General features: G+C 45.9%; 1 protein-coding gene across 4 annotated transcripts in view; it reads right to left on the bottom strand.

Annotated features, from left to right (window-relative positions):
* The window catches only part of LOC127586357 (gremlin-1-like), a 107,261-nt gene extending 82,597 nt beyond the window's left edge, over window positions 1-24,664 (bottom strand). The window contains exon 1 of one of the 4 annotated variants that reach the window (XM_052044251.1): window positions 24,527-24,664. The gene's annotated coding sequence lies outside the window, so the exon portion shown is untranslated. The other 3 variants (XM_052044253.1, XM_052044250.1, XM_052044254.1) reach the window with 3 other exon arrangements.
* Between the last annotated feature and the right edge of the window lie 247 nt (window positions 24,665-24,911).

The following is a 24,911-nucleotide window of genomic DNA, read 5'->3' as shown; positions in this document are numbered from 1 at the left end:
TAACATCTCACACTTCTCCAAATCAAAATTCCATTGCTATTTATATGCCCATTCTTTATGTTTATTAATATCTTCTTGTTATTACAGTTTTACTTAATCATGACTATCCCTTCCCAACTTGGTATTTCTGTCAAATTTGGAAATTGTGGTTTTGAATCTGGTCTGAATTAAGTTGAGAGCTAGATTGGTCCCAGCAGTGATCCAAAGGGGACCCAAGTTTCACCTCCGACCATTCTGGGAAGACAACCCTTACCTCTACCTCTCTCTTGAGCCTTGCACTCAAGACAACTGTCCATTTTATTAATGTCTCCTGCCTCCATACATCCTTTATTCATATTATGTGACACCTTTCCAAAGGCCTTGTCCAGTCCAGGTACAATGTATTCACTGCATTACCCTTGCCCACTATCTTTGTTACCTCTTCAAAAAATTCAAAAAAACAAGATTTTCCCTTTTGAAATCAGCGTTGACCATTGAGATTCTATTTTTGGTTTCTTTGTTTCTATACCCCTCTACAGTCCATCACTTTTCTGACCTACACTCCCTTCTTTCTCCATTCTTTAATAACATCAGCTATCTGCCATCCCTCTTCCTGCATCATTTTCTAATGAACTATCAAAAATGAGTGAGTATGCCTTCTATACCTTCCCGAGGTTCTTTTAGATGCTAAGCCATCCAGACCAGCAAAGTAAACTGGTTCACAAGAGTTAAGTGAATGGGAAGGCACCGGCTGCCAATTAAACTCAGCAGTTAAGGGAACCAAATACACAGAAGTGAGTCATAGTCTTACATTACGGAAACAGGCCCTTCGGCCCAACCGGTCCATGCCAACCAAGATGCCCATCCAAGATAATCCCATTCGCCCGCATTTGGCCCATATTCTTCTAAACCTTTCCAATCCATGTCCCTGCCCAACTGTCTTTTATATGTTGTTATTGTGCCTGCCTCAACCTGTGAGTTGCCTTTCCTCCTCCATGCCAATACGATTTTCCTTCCAAATGTTTAATATTTATTATTTTCCTTTCTATTTTTAGCAAACTTCTTTCATTCTTAATCACATCCTCTGGTCTCCTGTCCACGTGATCCATTTTTCTATAAATACTGAAGCAAAATAATCACTTAACATTTCAGGCATTTGATGATCATTGCCTGTAAACTTACCCTGATCATTCTTTCATGGCCTTATTCCCATTGTGAGTTTCCTTTTCTGGGTTAAGAGCGTGTAACCGACTTTTTTTGTTTTATACTCTGATAATTTATACTTAATAACCCGTCTGAACAACACCTCTCTGCCTCCCAAATGGTTTATTACATTCATTGTGAACCAACCCCGGGTTTATGAGAACCGATAGCAAATTGTAGTTGTTCGTGGCAAAGCCAGCTCCACTGGGAGTATGGCCCCAAATTCTGAAACCAGAGCAATGAAGAAGTGAGTGAAGGAACAAGCTTCCTCTGTGGATGACAACAATCACTGATGATGTGGCTGGCTCTTATTTACATGAACACAAGGGGGCACAGATTCATCTACTTTACAACAGATGGATAAATGGAACAGACTTCTCCAGGAGATGGGAAGGAGAATGGTGCTGGCCAACTCAAGACCTAACTGGATTGCTATTTTTCAGAGACAGTGATTGAAGGGCTGAGAGAGGAAGCCATTTGTTTTTTTATGTAATGGCCCAGATGTACTTAATAGAATTTTACAGTCTTTTGTGCCTCACACTCTTATGCAAGGACTAGAAAGCTTCAGAGCTCTACTTGCCAACGGAAATGGATGTTGGCAACCCATGTGTGTGTTACCATTTCCTTAGAGACCCAAAATTCCAATGGCTGCAAGATATTATCTAGAGTTCGTGAATAATAATAGCAACTTATAATTAAATATCTCAAGGTGTTTCAAGTGTGTGTTTGACATTCAACCAAGTTTTGTTTGTTAATGCTCCTGGGATCCTGGTCAGACCCCACTTAGAGTACTGTGCTCAGTTCTGTTCGCCTCACTACAGGAAAGATGTGGAAGTCATAGAGATGGTGCAGAGGAGATTTACAAGGATGCTGCCTGGAATGAGGAGCATGCCTTATGAAAGCAGGTTGAGGGAACTCGGCCTTTTCTCCTTGGGGAGACGGAGGATGAGGGGGGACCTTATTGAGGTGTATAAGATGATGAGAGGTATTGATCAGGTAGATAGTCAGAGGCTCTTCCCCAGGGTTGAATTGGTGGCCACAAGAGGACATAGGTTTAAGGTTCTGGGGAGTAGGTATAGAGGAGATGTCAGGGGTAAATTTTTTACTCAGAGAGTGGTGAGTGCGTGGAATGGGCTGCCGGAAATGGTGGTGGAGGCGGATACGATAGGGTCTTTCAAGAGACTGTTGGATAGGTACATGGAACTGAGTAAAATAGAGAGCTATGGGTAAGCCTAGTAATTTCTAGGGTAGGGATATGTTCGGCACAGCTTTGTGGGCCGAAGGGCCTGAATTGTGCTGTAATCGTTCTATGTTCTACATTCTATGTTCTATCATTTGCCACCAGAAAGGTGCTACATAAATGGAGGATATTGTTGCCTTAAAGGAGGGAGAAGTGGAAAGATGGAAAGATCTATGGAGAGCCTTGCAGAGATTCGGACCTGGACACTTGGAGGAATGACACCAGTGCTGAGGAGAGAGCATCAGACGGGCACATAATATATGCATGCACATCCAGACTTTGGTGTCTGCAGTAACAGGGCAGCAGGAAGATATTACTGAAGCCCCATCAATGGGTAGGATTGCCATTTCATCAGCTTTTGTGGCATTCCATGCTCTGATCAAGTCCAGAGCACTGAACCCACTCCCAAGGTCTAAGAACCAATGACCATAATCCTTGGTTGTGGATGGAAGTAATGCATTTGGCAATCTAAGTCTGATTACAGCGGCAGAAAGGGTGGATAATGTAGAAGGATCCTCTCTAGAGTCAGCGTGGGTGGAAGTTAGGAACAAGAAAGGAGCAGTTACTCTACTGGGAGTATTCTACAGACCCCCTGGTAACAGCAGGGATACTGAGGAGCAGATTGGGAGGCAGATTTTGGAAAGATGCGAAAATAACAGGGTTATTATAGTGGGAGACTTCAACTTCCCAAATATTGATTGGCACCTACTTAGTGCCAAAGGTTTAGATGGGGTGGAGTTTGTTAAGTGTGTCCAGGATGGATTCCTGTCACAGTATGTTGACAGGCCGACTAGAGGGAATGTCATATTAGATCTAGTTTTAGGTAATGAACTGGGTCAGGTGACAGATCTATCGGTGGGTGAGGATTTGAGAGACAGTGACCACTGCTCCATAACCTTTAGAATTGTCGTGGACAGGGATAGGAGCAAAGAGGACGGGAGGATATTTAATTGGGGAAAGACGAATTATGAGGCTACAAGGCGAGAACTAGGGAGTGTAAATTGGGGTGATATTTCTGAGGGGAAATGTACTATAGAGATGCGGTCGATGTTCAGGGATCTCTTGCAGGATGTTAGGGATAAATTTGTCCTGGTGAGGCAGAGAAGGAACGGCAGGGTGAAGGAACCATGGGTGACGAGAGAGGTGGAACAACTAGTTTGGAAGAAGAGGGGCAGCATACATAAGGTGTAAGCAGCAAGGATCGGACAGGGCTCATGAGGAATATAGAGTAGCAAGGAAGGAACTTAAGATGGGGCTGAGGAGAGCAAGAAGGGGACATGGAAAGGCTTTGGCGAGTAGGATTAAGGAGAATCCCAAGGCTTTTTACTCATACGTGAAGGGCAGAAGGATGGCTAGGGTAAAGGTAAGTCGGATTAAAGACAAAGGTGGGAAGATGTGCCTGGAAGCTGTGGAAGTGGGTGAGGTTCTCAATGAATACTTCTCTTCAGTATTCACCAAGGAGAGGGGTCTTTATGATGCTGAGGACAGTGTTGGTAAGGGTAATGTTCCAGAGTATGTAGATATCAAGAGAGAGGATGTGTTGGAGCTGTTAGAAAATATTAGGACAGATAAGTCCCCGGGGCCTGACGGAATATTCCCCAGGCTGCTTTGTGAGGCGAGGGAGGAGATTGCTGAACTGTTGGCTAGGATCTTTGAGTCCTCGTTGTCCAAGGGGATGGTACTGGAGGATTGGAAGGTGGCGAATGTTGTCCCCTTGTTCAAAAAAGGTAGTAGGGATAGTCCAGAGAATTACAGACCAGTGAGCCTTACGTCTGTGGTGGGTAAGCTGTTGGAAAGGATTCTAAGAGATAGGATCTATGAGCATTTAGAGAATCATGGACTGATTAGGGACAGCCAGCATGGATCTGTGAAGGGAAGATCTTGCCTCACTAGCTTGATAGGGTTCTTTGAGGAGGTGACCAGGAAGATTGACGAGGATAGTGTAGTAGATGTGGTCTACATGGATTTTAGTAAGGCGTTTGACAAGTTTCCTCATGGTAAGCTTCTTCAGAAGGTCAGAGGCCAAGGGATCTAGGGAGGCTTGGCCGTGTGGATTCAGAATTGTCTTGCCTGTTGAAAGCAGAGGGTTGTGGTGGAGGGAGTGCATTCGGATGTGAGGGCAGTGACTAGTGGTGTCCCACAGGGATCAGTTCTGGGACCTCTACTTCTTGTGATATTTATTAATGACTTGGATGAGGGGGTGGAAGGGTGGGTTAGCAAGTTTGCAGATGACACAAAGATCGGTGGTGTTGTGGATAGTGTGGAGGGCTGTCGAAGCTTACAGAGGGATATTGCTAGGATGCAGAGCTGGGCTGAGAAGTGGCAGATGGAGTTCAATCCGGAGAAGTGCGAGATGGTACACTTTGGAAGGACAAACTCCAAGGTGGAATATAAGGTAAATGGCAGGATTCTGGGCAGTGTGGAGGAGCAGAGGGACCTGGAGGTTCTTATCCACAGATCACTGAAGGTTGCCACACAGGTGGATAGGGTAGTTTAGAAAGTTTATGGGTTGTTAGCTTTCATAAGTTGTGAGATCGAGTTTACGAGCTGCGAGGTAATGATGCAGCTTTACAAAACTCTGGTTAGACCACACTTAGAGTACTGTGTCCAGTTCTGGTCGCCTCATTATAGGAAGGATGTGGAGGAGTTGGAAAGGGTGCAGAGGACATTTACCAGGATGCTGCCTGGATTAGAGAGTATGGATTATGAGGAGAGACTAAGGGAGCTAGGGCTTTACTCATTGGAGAGAAGGAGGATGAGGGGAGACATGGTAGAGGTATACAAAATATTAAGAGGAATAGATAGAGTGGACAGCCAGCGCCTATTTTCCAGGGCACCAATGCTCAATACAAGAGGACATGGCTTTAAGGTAATGGGTGGGAAGTTCAAGGGAGATGTCAGAGGGAGGTTTATCACCCAGAGTGTGGTTGGTGCATGGAATGAGCTGCCGGGGGTGGTGGTGGAGGCTGATATGTTGGACAAGTTCAAGAGATTGTTAGATAAGCATATGGAGGAATTTAAGTTAGAGGGATATGTGGGAGGAAAGGGTTAGATAGTCTTAGGAGTGGTTTGAAGGTCGGCACAACATGGTGGGCCGAAGGGCCTGTATTGTGCTTTATCGTTCTATGGAGAACAGTTTTCCTGTGGTCATTATCCTGATACTTCATCCAAGCACATTTACGTCTTTGGTGAGCATTACTGGTAATTGTTTAGATAACCCGGCTCATTACTGGAATCTGTGTGTTCAATCTATCGTTGACGACTGGCAACCTTTCACCCTTCACCGGGTAACCTCCCAGACAGGTCTCTCACAGGTATGACAGTCCTGGCCCAATGAGCATTTGGAAATTTGCTTAAAGTTCACAACCTAGCCTTGTTTTTGCTAACCTGTGCCTGATCTGTGGATCTAGATATGTAGCATGTATCACTTAGAACATAGAACACAGAACAGTACAGCACAGGAACAGGCCCTTCGGCCCACAATGTCTGATGTAACATGAGTTCCTTACTCTTCTGCTCATTGTCCTGACTAATGGTGACTTGGACCCCAAGATCCCTTCATGTTCAGTGCAAGTAGTGGGTAATAGCTGGGATTAGTGTTTGGGCCCTAACTGTTGACATTCTATATCTCCAGGATTTGACTGAGAAGAAATGTATTTCTTCCAGGTTTGTTGCTGAAACTGGGTGGGAAGGCAAGTGGTGATGAGGATGGAAAGAAGCTCCAACGGGATACAGAGCAGCAAAGTAGGGTTGAGGTTGGACAGCAGTCACGATCTTGTCGACTGGCAGAGCAGCCTTGAAGCTTTTTCTTACGTGCTTATTTTTGCAGAGAAGATCTACCTGTGCGGATTTCGCCATCGTTTGATTTGGAGCCTGTTTTTAAAACTGTTTTTAAAAATAAAAGCTAGAAATGTGCATGAGAGATTGGAAAAAACATTTGTGTTGATGGAATTAGATGAAGAGGGTTAGAAGGACATTTGTGTGGAGTATAAAATGTAACAGCAAAAAGTATTTGTATGTAGTTAACAGTTTTCTCGGGTTATGTCCCAATGCACTTTAAAACCAATTACATATTTTTGGAATTAGTTTGTGGTGTAATTTATGAAACGTAGCCCCTAACATATGTTCTGTAAAAGCCCATGAATAGCAAAGTAGTGAAGAGCAGGAACTGTAGATACTGTTGGGAGGAATGGTCTCTTGGGGAAAGCAGCTTCAGACAAGTTTGTGACACTATGGTTGACTCTGCTGCACAACAGGGGGACAGGAAAGGATTAGAGGAGCTTTTGTGATGGGACCTCGACTGTAAGGGAAGCGGACCGGTATTTCTGTGGCTGTGAGTGAGATGCCCAGATGGTATGTTACCTCACTGGTGTCAGGGTCAGGGATGTCTCAGACCAGCTGCAGGATGTTCAGAAAGGGGAAGGTGAACAAACAGTGATTGTGGTAAACGTCTGTACCAGTGACATGGGTCGCAAAATGGATGAGGTCCTGCAACAGGAATTTAGGGAGGTTGGTAGCAGATCAATGAGCAGGACTTGGAAGATTGTGATCTCTGGATTACATCTGTGCCACGTGTCCCTGACTATAGGAACGGGAGGGTAGGTCAGACAGCTGTGTGACTAATGGGATGGAGTGTGAGGGAGGACTTCAGGTGTTTGGATCACTGGGAATGTTACTGGGATTGGTGGGACTCGCAGAAACTGGACAGGTTGCACCTGAACCAGAACTGGTCCATTATCCTTGCTGGGAGGTTTGCTCGTGCTGCTGGGGAGGGTTTAAACTAATTTGGGAGGGGAAATGGGACACAGAATAGATGTACAGTTGGGGTGAGGTTCAGTCAAGTATAGAAGGAAAACCAGGTCAGTCCAGAAGGCAGAGCAGACATGGGCATGAGCAGACAGGCAGGATTGGAAGGCTGAACTGCATCTAGTTTAATGCACGGAGCCCGGGCAGTAAGGCAGCTGAACCTAGAGTACATGGGAATAGGATATTGTTGCAGTCGTTGAGTCATGGTTGAAAGCAGGACAGGACTGGTAACTCAACGTTCAAGGGTAGAGAAGTCTCAGGTGTGATAGGGAGGCATGTAAAAGAGGAGGGGGGGTTGCTCTGTTGATCAAGGACACCACCCCAGCCGTAATGAGGGAGGATGTCTTGGTGGGGGGGGGGGGGCTATGGGTAGAGCTCAGGAACAAAAAAGGGTGATCACTTTGCTGGGATTGTACTACAGACCTCCCAACAGTCAGTGGGAGATAGAGGAGCAGATACGGATGCAAATCAGAGGAATCGGGGTTGTAATGGTTGGGGATTTCAACCTCCCCAATATTAACCAGTATCACCTCAGTGTAAAAGGATTAGACAGGGTGGAATTTTTAAAGTGCATCTCGAAGATCTTTCTGCAGCAGTATAGTGTCCCACCAGGAATGAAGCTGCAAAGTGGATGAAGTGTCAGCAGTCGAGCACTTCAGGGATGGTGACCATAACTTGATAAATTTCAAAGTAGTTAAGAAGGGGCCCTTTAGTCTCCACCAATCATGATGCCAATCGAACTGGGCCCATCTGACTGCACAGGGTTCCTATCCCTCTATATCCATCTAAAAACGTGTTAAACTTTGCTGTTTTGCTGCTCCCACCTCCTCCCCGGTAGCCTGTTCCAGGCACCCACCACCCTGTGTGTAGAAAAACTTGCCTCACAATTCTCCTTTAAACTTTCCCCCTGTAATGATAAACCTATGGCCTCTACTATTTGACATTTCTGCCCTGGCAAGACAACTCTGACTGTCTACCCTACCTATGCCTCATGATTTTGTATATTTCTATCATGGTCTCCCCTCAGCATCCAACACTCCAGAGAAAAGAATCAGAGTTTGTCAAATCTTTCATTATAGCTAATACTCTATAATTCAGGTAATATCCTGGTGGAACTCTTCTGCATCTTCTCCAATGCCTCCACATCCTTCCTGTACTGTGGCAATCAGAACTGCACACATGTGGCCTGACCAAAGTTTTATACAGCTGCAACATGACTTCCCAACCTTTAATGCCCTGAGAGGGATGAGGCAAGTATGTCGTATGCCTTCTTTACCACCCTATCCACTTGTGTTCCCACTTTCAGGGAGCTATGGACTAGCACCCAAGATCCCTCTGTACATCAATGCTCATTGGGGTCCTGCCATTTACTGTACACTCTCTGCTTGTATTTAATCTCCCAAAATGGTCTGGATTAAACTCCAACTGCCACTTCTCCTCCTAAACCTCCAAATGATCTATATTTTGCTTCTTCTTTTGACAACCTTCCTCACTATCCACAACTTCACCAATTTTCATATTGCCTGCAAACTTGGTAATCAAGCCACCTACATTTTCATCCAGATCATTTACTGTATATGCCACAAACAATAGCGGTCTCAGCGTTGAACCTTGCAGAACACCACTAGTCACAGACCTCCAGTCAGCATAATACCCCTCCACCACTACCCTCTGTCTTCAGTGGCCAAGCCAATTTTGTATCCAACTTACCAACTCACTGTGGATCCCATGTGACTTAAGGTGATAGTCCAGAAATTAAGTGTCTGAATTCAGGGCAGGCTGATTTCAGTATAATTAGACAGGACCTGGCATGAATATATGAAGAACAAGAGGGTAACCAGCGAAAGAGTGGAGCCTTTTAGAGGCCAAAGGAGCAATCAGTGTGTTGAGCCAGAGGATATGGGTGAGTTCTTGAAGAAATACTTTTCACAAAGGAGAAAGATATTGAAGTTGGAGCTTTCAGCGAGGTGGGTGAACTTCTAGAGCATGTTAAAAATAAAAAGGAGGAGGTGTTAGATGTCTTAGTGGGCATAAAGGTGGATAAATCGTCAGGGTCCAATGAGCTGTATCCCAGGTTGCTACAGGAGGCAAGGGAGGAGATTGCTGGGACCCTGACACAGAGATTTAAATCATTGCTGGCCACTGAGGTACCAGATGACTGGAGGACAGCAAATGTGGTGCTTTTATTCAAGAAGGGAAGCAGGGATAAGCCAGGTAATTCTGGACCAATTTGTCTAATGTCATTGGTCAGGAAATCAATGGAAAAATTCCAAGGGACAGGCTTAATCTAAACTTGGAAAGGCAATGATTGATCAGGGATAGTCAGCATGGATTTGTTGGTGGAACTTCCTCTTGGACTAATTTAATTGAGGTTTTTGAAGAAGTAACTGAATAAAGAGTAGGGAGTGGTCAGTGAGGTCAGTCCAGTTGATGTGGTTTACCCGAACATCCAGAAGGTCTTTGACAAGGCCCCACATGGAAGGTTGGAGCCCATGGGATCCAAGGCAAGTCGACAGATTTGATCTAAAATTAGCTTGTAATAGAGGACAGAGAGTGATTGTGGAGCTTGTGACTGGAAACCTGTGATCAGCAGTGTACCAAGGGGATCGGTGCTGGGACCCTTGTTGCCCATTATATACATTGATGACAGATGTGAATATTGGTGGTATGATCAGTAAGTTTGCAGGTGACTCAGAAACTGTTGATAGTGAGGGAGCTGGTCTCAGGATACAGAATGATAACCATCAGCTAGTAACTGGGCAAAGCTACAGCAGATGGAATGTAATCCTGATAGGTGTAAGGTGAAACATTCTGGGTGGTTTACAAAGGCTAGGACATGAACCATGAATGGGGCCCCAGGGAGTACTGAAGAACAGAGTCCAACGATCTCTGAAAGTGGCATCACTGGTAGGGTGGTACAAAAGGCAGACAGCACTCTTGCCTCCATTAGAACATAGAACGATCACAGCACAATTCAGGCCCTTCGGCCCACAAAGCTGTGCAAAACATGTCCCTACCTTAGAAATTACTAGGCTTACCCATAGTCCTCTATTTTACTCAGCTCCATGTACCTATCTAACAGTCTCTTGAAAGACCCTATCGTATCAGCCTCCACCACCGTTGCTGGCAGCCCATTCCACACACTCACCACTCCCTGAGTTAAAAACTTACCCCTGACATCTCCTCTATACCTACTCCCCAGCACCTTAAACCTATGTCCTCTTGTGGCCACCAATTCAGCCCTGGGGAAAAGCCTCTGACTATCTACCCTATCAATACCTCTCATCATCTTATACACCTCTATCAGGTACCCCCTTATCCTCCATCTCTCCAAGGAGAAAAGGCCGAGTTCCCTCAACATGCTCCGCATTCCAGGCAGCATCCTTGCAAATCTCCTCTGCACCCTCTCTATGGCTTCCACCTCTTTCCTGTAGTGAGGTGACCAGAACTGAGCACAATACTCCAAGTGGGGTCTGACCAGGGACCTATATAGCTGCAACAATACCTCACGGCTCCTAACTTCAATTCCCCGATTGATGAAGGACAATACACCATATGCCTTCTTAACCACACAGTCAACCTGCGCAGCCCCTTTGAGCATCCTATGGACTCGGACCCCAAGATCCCTCTGATCCTCCACACTGCCAAGAGTCTTACCATTAATACTATAATCTGCCAACATATTTGACCCACCAAAATGAACCACTTCACACTTATCTGGGTTGACCTGCATCTGCCACTTCTCAGCCCAACTCTGCATCCTATCTATGTCCCTCTGTAACCTCTGACAGCCCTCCGAACTATCCACAACACCCCCAACCTTCGTGTCATCCACAATAGTCAAGGAATAGAATATAAATGCAGGTTTATAAAACATTGGTTGAGTTACATCTGGAATATTGTGTGCAGTTCTTGTCCCACATTACAGGAAGAACGTGGTTGCAATGGAGAGCTTGCAGAAGAGATTCACCTGGAGGCTGCCTGGCAAGGAATGTTTCATCGAGCCATCAAGAGGGATGCAGCACAGAAACTGACCCTTCAGCTGACTGAGTCCATGCCAACCACCAACTACCCACTGACACTAAACCTACACAAATCTCATTTTATTCCCCCCACACTCTCATCAAGCTTCCCTCAGATTCTACCGTTCACCTATGCATGAGGGAAAACTTACAGCAGCCAATTAACCAACCAACCCTCATACCTTTGGGATGCAGGAGGAAACTGGAGCACTCGGGGGAAACCCCCTAGGTTACACGGAGAGCGTGCAAACTCCACACAGACAGCGTCCAAGGTCAGGATTGAACCCAAGCAACAGCTCTACTATGTGCACCACTGTGTTCTCAGTCCTGTCCTCTGTTATGTGGACTCACTGGATAGATAGAGGAGACCGAGGAGGGACCTGACAGAGGTAGACCACATTTTGAGGGGCATGGATAGGGTGGGTTGTAAGAAACTTTTCCCATAGCAGAGATGTTCAAGACAAGAGGGCATGAGTTTAAGATAAGATTTCTTTATTAGTTACATGTACATCGAAACACACAGTGAAATGCATCTTTTGTGTAGAGTGTTCTGGGGGCAGCCCATAAGTGTCGCCACGCTTCTGGCACCAACATAGCATGCCCACAACTTCCTAACCCGTACGTCTTTGGAATGTGGGAGGAAACCGGATCACCCGGAGGAAACCCACGCAGACACGGGGAGAGTGTACAAACTTCTTACAGACAGCGGCGGGAGTTGAACCCAGGTCATTGGCACTGTAAAGCATTACTCTAACCAAGTAGGCTTAGAGGGGATCTGTGCTGATGGAACTGCTGTGAGTTCAGCAGAAAGTCCCTGAGCCTGAGAGTTGGGACACTTGCACAAGTTGTCACTGCACAGTTGGATCTCGTGAAGACTCCAATGGCACACAGCAACTAAGGTGCTGAGGTATCTTGACAGGATGGATGCTTAGAGGATACTTCCTCTTGTAGGGAACCTAAAACTGGGGGTCACTGTTTCAAAATAAGGGATCACCCATTTAAGACACAGAAGAGGTTTTTTTTCCCCTCAGATATTTGTGAATCTTCAGTAGAAATAGAGTCTTTCAATACTTTTAAGGCAGAGATCCCTAGGTTTTCGGTAAATATGGAGATAAAAAGTTACAGGGGCAGGCAGGAACATTGAATTAATATTACATTCTGATCAGCCATGATTCTATTGGATGGTGGAGCAGAATCTAAGGGCCGAGTGGCCTACCCCTGTTCCAACCTCATTTTTTCCTTGGGTCCCTTTGAGCAGAGCCCAGGGTGGCAGTGCGCTGAGATCTGGGGCCACACTACAGCCTCTGCTCAGGAATAACCCAGGTGTACATGCCCCCCAACAGATAGCTGCAGAACTCAACAGATGTTTGGCCCAAACAGCAAGTTTTAAGTACTCGTTAAACATTATTCACTGATGTTATTTATACGTCAGTGCTCACACTTAGAGTATTGCTGCTGTTAGGATCATCAGCTCCAACCCGTCAGCAGAATTTATAGAACACAATGTCTGTGCCAACCATGGTGCCAAAGAAAAATAATCCTATCTCCCCGCACATGATCCATATCTGTCCATTGCCTGCTTGTTCATGTGCCTATTTGAATGCCTCTTAAACACCATTATTGTATCTGCTTCCACCATTACCCCTGGCAGCCTGTTCCAGGCACCCACCACTCTCTGTGACAAAAAAAAACGTGCCCCACATGTTTCCCTTAAACTTTCCCCTCTCACCCTAAAGCTCTGCCCTCTAGTGTTTGATGTTTCTGACTGTCTACCCCATCTATGCCTCTCATAATTTTATAAACTTCTATCAGGTCTCCCCTCAGCCTCTGATGCTCTCGAGAAAACAACCCAAGTTTGTCCAACCTCTCCTTATAGCTCATACCTTCTAATCCAGGCAGCATCCTGGTGAACCTCTTCTGCACGTTCTTCACTGTCTCCACATCCTTCCTGTAATGGAGCGACCAGAACTGCACACAATGCTTCTAGTGCGGCCTAACCAAAGCTTTATACAACTGCAACATGACTTCCTGACTCTTATACTCAATGCCCCAATCAATTAAGGCAAGCATGCCGTACGCCTTCTTTACCACCTTATCCACTTGTGTCGCCACTTTCTGGGAGCTATGGACTTGCACCCCAAGATCCCTCTGTACATCAATGTTCTTGAGGGTTCTGCCATTTACTGTGTATATTCCCCTTATATTTGACCTCCCAAAATGCAGCACCTCACACTTGCCCAGATTAAACTCCATCTGCCATTTCTCCGCCCATATTCACAATCGGTCTATATCCCACTGTACCCTTTGACAACCTACTTCACTATCCACAATTCAACCAATTTTTGTATTGTCTGCAAACTCGCCTTGCACCTCTGGCTGAGAAGGTTGATGGGTTCAAATCCCACTGAAGAGCTGATTAGCTCTTCTGTTTTCCAAGGCATTGCCATTGGAATGAAATGTTAAACTGAAGCCCCGTCTGTCCCTAGACGTACACATTCAGCAATCCAGCTCACTACTTCAAGGAGGTCACTATAATCCAGACTCCCCTGCCTGAAATTGTGGTTCAAGCAGGTTCTGGTATCAACTTTCAGAAAGGAATTGGGTATATGTTTGAAAAGGGGAAATTGAAAAGGCAGTGGGGGAAGGAAGGGTATTGGACTTGGTTTGGATTGGTCTTTTATAGAACCAGTATATACATGTACAGAGAGAGAGAGAGATAGAGAGAGAGAGAGATAAATATAGAGAGAGAGAGAGATAGATAGATAGCTATAGATAGACATAGATAGATATATATATAGATGTAGATATGGGCTGTATTGGTTTCTGTGCTGTTGATTCTATAAGAACAAGTGTCTAGGCCAATGTACAACCCACATTTGACACCACTACGAACATCTAATTAACCTCTTGCTGCTTATGTGAGTCTGCTGTACACAAATAGGCTGTGGTGTTTCCCACATTACAGAACTGGCTACACTTCAAAAGTGTTGGATTGGTTGTAAATTGCTGAGTGGCACGAGTCTTTTGTTAACAGCAAACCTGACCCGCCCCCTGATGTTCCACTCCATGTACTTTTCCAAACAAATGTTGCTGGTTATTAATCAGGAACAGGATCACTGGCTAATTCGTCCCCCTCTGGCCCGGAACATGTTTAGTATCACCCTTGTTTACTCCGTCCTGATCAGGGAAGATCAGTTTGGGTGCCATACCCAGTAGTATTTCAAGCTGTGCATATGGGCACGATCGAATTGTAAATATAATTTCTTAATGAGACCAGATGGTGGAAAATAATTTCAAAGTTACCACAGAACCCCTGTGGCGCTAGAAATCTGATGAAGATGGAAACAGCTGGGAGTTGAGCTGTAAGCTCCACTCGGACCGAGGTTCTCTGCCCAACATGCCAACCCGCCTCAGTAAATCACTCTCGCCACTGAGTCGATAAGTTGTGGGGTGGGGTCTCACACCAACGGCTTGCGCACAAAGCCTGAGCCTGATGCTTCAGGAGCATCTTTAGAGTGAGGTATTAAACCGGGGCTCTGCTCTCCCACCAGAGTTGGTGTAAAATTTCCAATGGCTCTGTTTCAAAGAAATATCCCTTAAACAGCAGTGTCAAACCCTTAAACAGCAGTACCAAACCAGATTATCCAGTCGTCATCACCTCGGTGGTTATGGGATCTTGTTGGTTTATGGGCAACACTATGTCAGCCGTTGGTTTGGAAATATGTCTGGGTTCAATGAACCTGCTGTTTGTACAGAAAAATAATGTTGATTTAAACACCCAGTGAAGTAGAGAGTGCATCATCTTCTCCCAGAAGGAACAGAAATTCCCCAGAAATACAGTAAATGGAGAGTAGTTCCAGCATAGTCAAAGACCCCACCCACCCAGGACATTCTCTCTTCTCTCCTCTTCCATTGGGTAGAAGATACAGGAGTGTGAAGGCATGTACCACCAGACTTAAGGACAGCTTCTACCCCACTGTGATAAGACTATTGAACAGTTCCTTTATACAATGAGATGGACTCTGACCTCACGATCTACCTTGCTGTGACCTCGCACCTTATTGCACTGCACTTTCTCTATAGCTATGACACTTTGTACTGTTATTGTTTTTACCTGTACTACATCAATGCACTGTGTACTGACTCAATGTAACTGCACTGTGTAATGAATTGACCTGTACGATCGGTTTGCAAGACAAGCTTTTCACTGTACCTCGGTACAAGTGACAATAATAAACCAATACCAATACCAATAGTTAAACTACATACATGAAAGCAATCTCCGTGGTTACCAGGGTTGATTGACAGCAGACTTATCTGATTACATCCACTCTGTCCTGGAATAGTGACTATATTCAGCATCCTGAAAAGTGCACATGCATTTCACATGTTCCATAGTTTACAAAGTACATAATTTGCTGTAAGATGCTTGGGGTTGTGAAAGGTGCTACAGAAATGCAAATCTTTCTTGTGCACTTCTAACACTGACCAGATGCAGATAGCCACTGTTTCCAACAATTTACTGCTCCCATACAGGCAAATAAATAGCATTCTGTTCCATTTGTGCTCCATACCAACATCCCAGAGGAACTAGCTGAGATCTGATCACTATAGCAACCAGCTGCTCCTGTCCAAGAAACCTGAGTAGATTTTACATTAAAACTGATTTTTTAATATATTTCTTGCATTATGTTTATTTGCTGCAGTGATTTAGAAGGTGTCGTTCACTTCATTTTCTATTTAGCCTGAAATCCTCATCAGTCATGTTTGCCTTTCATTCAGCCCACGTCCCTCCGATACCACCAGCATGTTGGTGAGCAGCCTCACCATTCACCTCCAGCTTTGCTCTGGCCACATCTATGTGGTAGCTGGATAACTGAGCTTTGAGCCACTGTTTGAGTCTTACCTCTGAATCATAAGGTGCTGGAATTAAGCCACACAAGGGTGTGCTTCATTGTCAGAGGGGCCTTTCTTTGGACCAGAGAAATGATACAGATTGAATCGAATGATTCAAAGAAGAACAACAGGTTTCCTGGATGTCCAGAACAACCTTATTCTGTCAATCTATAACTAAGCAAATTTAGGTCAGCGGTTGATGGGATTTTGCTGTGGGAAGATTAGTTGCAGTATGTACTTCAAAAATAATCGTGTACTTCAGAAAATAATTTTGGTTATTATAGAATCATCGAACCATAGAACAATACAGCACAATACAGGTCCTTAGGCCCACCATGTTGTGCCGGCCTTTAAACCACACCTAAGACTATCTAACCCCTTCCTCCCACATATCCCTCTATTTTAAATTCCTCCATATGCTTATCTAACAATCTCTTGAACTTGACCAACGCACCTGCCTCCACCACCACCCCAGGCAGCGCATTCCATGCACCAACCACTCTCTGGGTGAAAAACCTCCCTCTGATATCTCCCTTGAACTTCCCACCCATTACCTTAAAGCCATGCCCTCTTGTATTGAGCATTGGTGCCCTGGGAAAGAGGCGCTGGCTGTCCACTCTATCTACTCCTCTTAATATTTTGTATACCTCTATCATGTCTCCCCTCATCCTCCTTCTCTCCAATGAGAACAGCCCTAGCTCCTTTAGTCTCTCCTCATAATCCATACTCTCTAATCCAGGCAGCATCCTGGTAAATCTCCTCTGCACCCTTTCCAATGCCTCCATGTCCTTCCTGTAATGAGGTGACCAGAATTGGACACAGTACTCCAATTATGCACACTAGTTCATGGTAAGTTGCTAATTCTTTCTTCAATGAAAACTGGGCTCCTTACATCTCAAAGAAAGGGCTTGCATGGTCTCATTCAACTGTGGCACACACCTCAATCTGATATTGGAAGATTTCATAGACTCACATTTTTTGTAGGTTGACTGTTTTAATTTAGTAACCCAGAAACCAATCAGCAGATCCAAACAACGACTCAACACAAAACACAGTGTCCAGCCAAGGGCAACTGTCGTGCAATCCGTCCATCAGAAAACTAATGGGGTTAGATGTAATTTTTGGTTTATAGCATGTTGATTTCCTTCTCCCGCAAAGACCCACACTAGTCTGGGTATGAACCTGGCAGAGAAACGAGAATGTTGTAAATCCTCAGATCCTGTGGGGAGACAAAAAAAATTCACATTTCACCTTGATGAAAAGTCTGTTAACTCTGTTCTTCTCTCTCCACAGATGCTGCCTGACCAGCTAAGTATCTTTGTCTGTTTTTAGTTTGGACTTGCAGTGTTTTGGTTTTGTAGAACTGGTATTTCACCTCACCCTGTTGGTTTCTTGTCCCTTCCCCATACATCACCCCCTGTGCACTTGAATCTTACTCTGTGTATACTGTGCACTCAAATGCATCGAGTTGGTATGAAATAGTTCTGCGGGCACAGTCCTCACACAATCAGCATCTAACCTCATGATTACAGTCCACAGTGAGTTTAGGAGTAAAATGGAAAAGCAACAGGTGAATTAGAAAGTTCCTTTACTGACATGTCATGAGTAGGTACCAAACAAAACTGAATGGAATGTTGGCCTTTATAGAGTCACAGAGTGATACAGTGAGGAAACAGGCCATTCAGCCCACCCAGACTGTGCTGACCATCAACCACCCTACTGTAATCCTAATACATTTAATCCCAACACATTTCCATCAACTGCCCGCTAGATTCTACCCCTCACTTACACACACAATCTACCAAGCCGCACATTTTTAGAATGTATGAAGAAATCAGAGCAGCTGGGGGAAACATACACAATCAGAGGGAGAACTTGCAAAGTCCTTACCAACACCGGAGGTAGGGATTGAACCTGGGTCATGGGAGCTACAAGGCAAAGGCTTGTACCACTGTACCAGCCAGTATCTTGAGCACTAGAGCCCAAAGGGGAGGAAGTAGTTGTACTGACATCCAAAGCCTGGGCTGACACTACCTGGGACAACACCCCACACCTCACTTAAACAGGATCTGATGGTCCTGATGGGACTGTAGCACAAACATGGTGTCAGACCTCGACTCCGGCAGTAAAATTATGAATAAAAATTTCACCAACTTGTTGTATTCCTTGAAATGTACGGGTTTAAGGAATTATATAATCACTTTTCAAGAAACATTTTAACTCTGTTTCTCTCTCCACAGACGCTGCCTGGCCTGCTGAGTGTTTCCAGAATGTTTTGGGTTTTCTTTTGAGAAACGCCAGATCGGCTTGAACACAAGTGGATCAGAGTGGCAGCGAGCTTGACGACTGTGGTCAGAGCCATTAGTTCTGGGAGTTTTTCCCACAGAAGGTCGCTGATCTTTGTAAATATTGGTTGTAAACGGTCTGGGCCCCAAACGTCGACTGTTCATTTCCCTCCAATAGATGCTGCCTGACCTGTTGAGTTCCTCCAGTATTTCGTGTGTGTTGCATTGGTTGTAAAACCTTCGGCAGGAGAGAGATTGGTCTTCGGAGAGCTGGGGGTAGGAACATTACTCCCTGAACACTCCTGGGGGAGGGGATCATTGGGCCTGAGCCCTTCTTCCCCCTCCATCCTTCGAATCCTTAGGTGTTTCTGCCCTCCCTGCCACGCCTACCCCTAGTTCATGGAGCACATCCACCCAACAAGAATGAGGGAATGCAGCGGAACTCGCCCGGCCACCTTTCACTCTGTCCTCTGCCGCTGACTGCAGGGTGGGTGTCAGCTGTGTGAGCATCCCTTTACAGCACACAGCTGCCTGGAAGCCTTACCCTAGGAGTAGCCAGCAACTTGCATGAAGTGGAAATACGTGACCCCGTTTCTCCTGCCAACGTCGAAAAGGAGAGCTGCTGGGCGAACGCCGGCACTGTGCGCGGATTCAGCGCACGAAGCGCACCGCGACTTGAAACGGCCCGCCCAATTTCCCGAACTGTGAGGATCTTGGGGATTGGCTGCACTTTTGTGATTTCCTCCAACACATAATGTTAATCATTTAATGATGGAAGAGATGCCATTCCATCCAACTTCGGGGTGGAGTTACATTTAAATTTAAACATTTCTGCCAGAAGAATTACAGTAACAAATATAGTAAGACATAGTAATCCTCCGCTCATTGCATCTGATATTTTCAACAAACCAGATAACGCTTAGCGTGTTGGTATTTACAATTCAGCGCTGTCAATACTTTCAAATATGTAATGAGAGAGGGCTTGCTTTCTGACAATACATTGCAAAGTTTACGGTCTTGTCCAGTCATCACTGGGAATTTTCAAATGCTCCATTCCACAAAGTTTTATTTTTAATAATGCATAAATGGCAAATGAAATGCTCTTCAACCTGTGAATGCAGTAACCTGGGTCAAATAATGACCACATCATCACCTGATACAAACTGAGTGCAGATATCTTTCAGATAAACTCCATGGTGCTTTACAAATCCCAAGCTCGATTGACAAGTGCTTTCTCCAGCAAAACACAACACGCCGATTGAAAGGAAAGGTCTAGGTAAGCCTGCCTTCCCTTCCCTCGGATGTTAAAAATGTGCATTCCCAGCATTTTTGTTTTGTATCAAATTCCTGGGATTTTCCGTTTCCTTTTTTGTTCATATCTCTTTAAGGAATAACTGCGTTGGAATAAAGTGATACACATTTCCCAACTCAATGTCCTTTGATCAGGCCCGGGGTAACACTAATACTGCCTCTTGCTGCCGCACAGGCAGCAACTCAAGCTCGCTGAGAACCTTTAACAAAACGTGGTTTCAGAAAATCAGGAGCTCGTTGTCAACCCTCCTTTGGGAGATATTACCTGCCAGCATGTCCATACCACACCCTTCATCCTTCTTAAACAGCCAGTTGATCCATGTTGATCCAGGGATACTGGCAGTGGACCCCAGCAATGCACTTGATGCATGTGTCCTTGTGAAGTGTTCCAATCCACAGCACTCCAAACTGAAGCCCATTAATTGGCCCGCCATTATTAAGAGCAGCAACACCGCTCAATTGGCACCAGTTCAGTTCCACTTCAGTTACCTGGGACTGACCTTCTCTGATGAATGTTGGCAAATTGTTTAGACTGGTAAATTGTGTGTACGTTTGAAACACTCTGTTGCTCCATCGGTTCCTTCCAACAGGGTCCCACTCAGCCTCTAAACCATCCACACCACTGCTGGTTTAGCCAACAGAATACTGACAACAACAACTTGCGTTTAACATAGCAAAACATCCCATGTGCTTCACAGAACATAAGAAATAGGAGCAGGAGGAGGCCATCCGGCCCGTCGACCCTGCTCCGCCATTCAATAAGATCTGGCCGTGGACTCAGAATCACCTACCTGCCTTTTCCCCATAACCATTAATTCCCCTACTGTGCAAACATCTATCTAACCGTGTCTTCAATATATTTAATGAGGTAGCCTCCACTGCTTCCCTGGGCGGAGAATTACTCTTTGGGAAAAGCAATTTCTCCTCATCCCCTTCCTAAATCTATCCCCCCAAATCTTGAGGCTATGTCCCCTAGTTCTAGTCTCACCCACAAGTGGAAACAACTTTCTTACCTCTACCTTATCTATCCCTTTCATAATTTTATATGTTTCTATAAGATCCCCTCTCCTGAATTCTAGCGAGTATAGTCCCAGGCGCCTCAATCCCACTTCATAGGCTAACCCCTTCATTTCCGGAATCAACCTGGTGAAGCCCCTTTGCACCGCCTCCAAAGCCAGTGTATCTTTCCTCGCGAGCGGTTGTCAAACACAAATCAGAAGCTGGCCACAAATAGAAATATTAAGATAGATTACCATAATTTCTCCGTCAGTTTTAAAATTAGTAAATTGGTTTTTATTATTGTTACATATACGGTGAAAAACTGTTTTGCATGCCATCCATACAGATCATTTCATCACATCAGTGCATCGAGTGCAGAATGAAGTGTTACAGTTACAGAGAAAGCGCAGCGCAGGCAGACAATAAGGTGCAAGGTCATGACAAGGTAGCATGTAAGGTTGAGAGTCCTTACGCTCATTTTAATGAAGGAAAGAGCGTTGGAGAGGCGGAATAGTTTGGGGATAGAGCTCAGGACGCGGACAGCTGGGGTGCACAGATTAAATTCAAGGCACGGGGATTAGACGGGGAGCGATATCTGGAAGGTTTCTCTGGTCTGAAAGGATTACAGAGATGGCGATGGCCAGTGCCGTGTGTGTCAGTGTGATGGGTGAGATGTTGCGAGCAGGAGACAATGTCAGTCAGCAAACCCGCGCTGCTGAGTGAGGCAGACTTGACAGAGTCAGAATAAGGATGCTGTTTAACAGGCTTAGAGTGGTGGGGCCCATACAGACAGGCCTCGGTCGTTCAGGTCCGAGGTGCTCCGGTTGACCACTGTGGTTCTATTCGCCCTCATACTCCGGTCTGACAACATCCACCAACCTCCGCTGTAAAGTTTTACACTGATTCCCTCAACCTCCGCTGCAAAGTCTTACAATGATTCCCTTCAACCAGACCCAGGCTCTTGGGGGAGTGATGCGACTAACAGCACGCTGATTCAGTTCCTGGACCTACAACCAGAGCCCCGGGCTGTCGATCCGGACACATTTCAAATCCCATCTCAGCAGAATTTAAGTTCAATTAAAATAAACTGCTATCAGCAGCAGTAAAATTACTGCATCATCTTAAAAACCAATCTGGTCCGCTAATGTCCTAGAAGAAAACTTCACAGGACCCTTCCGCCCACTGAGTCCGTGCAGCAAGCTCCCGCTCACACCAAACCCACCCCAAGACCGTCGCTTTATTCTCACCACATTCCCATCAATTGTCGCCTTTACCCCTGACCCACACAGCGGGGGCATCTGACAGAGACCAATTAACCCACCAACCCGCACGTCTCTGGGATGTGGGAAGGGACCGGAGCACTCGCGGGGCAAACCCACGCGGTCACAGGGAGAACGGGCAAACTCCACAGACAGTGCCCGAGGCTGGGATCGAACCTCCGCCGCTGGTGCGGTGAGGCAGCGGCTGCGTTTGCTGCGCCACTCCCGTTCTGGTCGGTGTGTGACTCTGGATCGAGCGAGGTGAACCACAGATGGCCATTGACTGGGGGGGGGGGGGGGGGGGGAGTCAGAGATGTCAACAAATGAGGGCTTTGCAATCAGTGCACGGACAAATAAATCGGACACGCATTCAAGAATCAAGCGGGTCACTGAAGACCTTTCTGACTGGGTACAGATTCCCAGATTTCCTGCAAGACTGGCGTGAAGTTGTCCCGACATCATTGCTGAAGGACCGGACAACAATGGGAAACAATCTCTCTCCCCGACCCGAGGAACTCAAGTCATCAGGTTAAATCATGATTAGGCCCTGCCTTTTAACCTCCCGGACCACCCGTTATCTGGGATTTGGAATTTCGCCTCACCGGGGCAGTGGACCGTGCCTGATCTCCAGGATCCGGGAGGAACGGTAGCCACGTCTGTCGGTCAGCGGCTGGGAACTAGTGAGAAGTCAATGCGGACGCGAGAGGGAGAAAGGTACTGGGATCAGAGAAGGGACTAGGCGACAAACAGAAAAGCAAAATATGCTGGAAATGTTAACGACAGAGACAATTCTGTTCTGCCTTGTTGCTCGGTAGGTCGGGCAGCAGCTGTAGGGAAAGAAGCCGATCTCATGTTCCAGGCGGCCGTGCTCTGACCGAGGGCATCGGTCCGAAGCGTTGGCTGTTTCTCGCTGCCCCGGCGCTGCCGAGGTCGAGATATCAGAGTGAAATGGGAAGTTTGACAAACGGGATAATGAGGAGGGAAATCCGGAGAAACGGGAGAGGGGTGGAGAAGCGGCCAGAGCCGGCAGCGCTGGAGAGACGGCGACAGTGGCGGAGAAACGCGCACAGTTCTCCCGCCGGCCGCCTGCCTGAGGCTCTACCTGAGGCACGCAGGGTGTCACCTCACAGGGTGTCGCTGCCCAGACCGCACCCTCGGCCGGTGCAGAGAAAGTCACATTTTGGATGCATTGTCTCCGCACGTAAATCTTCCCCAGACACCCGGCAGCAGCCGGCGGACCGGCCCAGGGGTCTGAAACTGTGAGCAAACTGCATTCGCTGGATGGATGCAATTTTGTTCCAAAATCAAATGTTTGTAGCTCTTTGGAAAACGCGTGAAACTCGCTTCAAAGCACTGAGACATAAAAGTGTACTTACTTTTCCAACATTAAATATATGCCGCTGGTATATAAAGACGATTACAAGTGTGTACATAGGCTGGCGTATATATTTACAAATAATGCATTATTAAGCACAAACACATAAAACTAGAGAGGTTTTTAAAAGTTTTTTAACACTTGAAAGTTTTTTTTTACTTGAATAATAAATATAATCTAATTCTAATTAGAAAAGTTCATGGTAAAATCTGACTAGATTATTAACCTTTGTATATCAAAATTGTTGTCCAGAATTTGGTCCAAGTTTTAGAGAATGATATCTGTAATTACGGGAGAGAAGTCGGCAATCCTTACACTTGGAAGTTAAACCGTGAACTTTGTTCTTGTCCTACCTGCTGCTGTTTAGCTCACAAGCGGTACAATGCGAGGAGATGGCGATTACTGACTGCTCGGATCCGCTCTGTGTGTGTGTGTGTGTGTGTGTGTGTGTGTGCGCGCCGTAGACAGAGCAATAGACCAGCTTCTGTGTCGATCGTCGACTCCGCAACAATCCTTAAAGCCAAGCAGCCACCTCCCCTTCCCCGAGAGGGATTTCAGCGCCAACTCGCAGGCAAGTCACAGCGAACTGTCACCTGGAACTGTGCGCTCCTCGTTACACTGACGGTCCCCCACACGCACGCTTTCCAAACCGCACTTGGGGAACTTTAGTTCGACCGGTCCGAGAATCGCTGCCGGGCTAATAGGAAGATTTGTTTTAAAATCAGTCGTTTACGGTGGGGGGGGGGGGGGGAGCTTAAATACACAGAGCCCGACAATCCGTACTGATGTTTATAATTCTCACCAGCCTGACCCCCCATCCTCCAACGTTACAGCGTCTGCCCGTCTTGTTTATTTAGCGCCCCCCCCCCCCCCAAATCAATGTTAAATGTACTTATGCGTGGGTCAACACATTAAACAAACAGTGGAATTGTTTCCACGTAACTCCTCATGTAAACAAATAAAGTGGCTTGAGGCGGTTTCGATAACACACACACTTTCTCATCTGCCAAAGGCAAACACTGCAGAAATAAAAACAAGACGTTGGAACTAGCCAGCGAGTCAGGTAACAGCTGTGGAGGGAGAAACAGCTCGCATTTTAGTGAAAATTTGGACAATCCTGGATAACAGTTTTCAAATTTAAGTAGAATTACCTAGTGAGAGTTCTGCACAGCTCCAGCGCTGCGGGTTCAATCCTGACCTCTGCCGCTGTCGGTGTGGAGTTTGCACGTTCCCCCTGTGACTGCGTAGGGTCCCCCCGGGTGCTCCGGTTTCCTCCCACATCCCAAAGATGTGCGGGTTGGCAGTTTAATTGGCTAAATTAGCACTGGTGTAGCTGGGTGTTGGGTGAATTGGTTATCGGGAAATAAGTGGGGCAGTGGGATAACTAGAGCTAGCATAAAGTCCGTGGGCCGATTGGCCTTCTATGTTGTAAGAAAGAAGATGTAATAGTGATAAACCCTTTTCTGATCAGAATTACAATTTCGGTGAAAGGATAACCTGACTTTCAGTGGGCTCCCTGTATGATTGCCACAATCC

This window comes from Pristis pectinata, chromosome 35 (genome assembly GCF_009764475.1).
Source record: "Pristis pectinata isolate sPriPec2 chromosome 35, sPriPec2.1.pri, whole genome shotgun sequence".
NCBI lineage: Eukaryota > Metazoa > Chordata > Chondrichthyes > Rhinopristiformes > Pristidae > Pristis > Pristis pectinata.
Note: the sequence above shows the minus strand (reverse complement) of the source record. Positions and strands in the feature narration are given on the sequence as shown.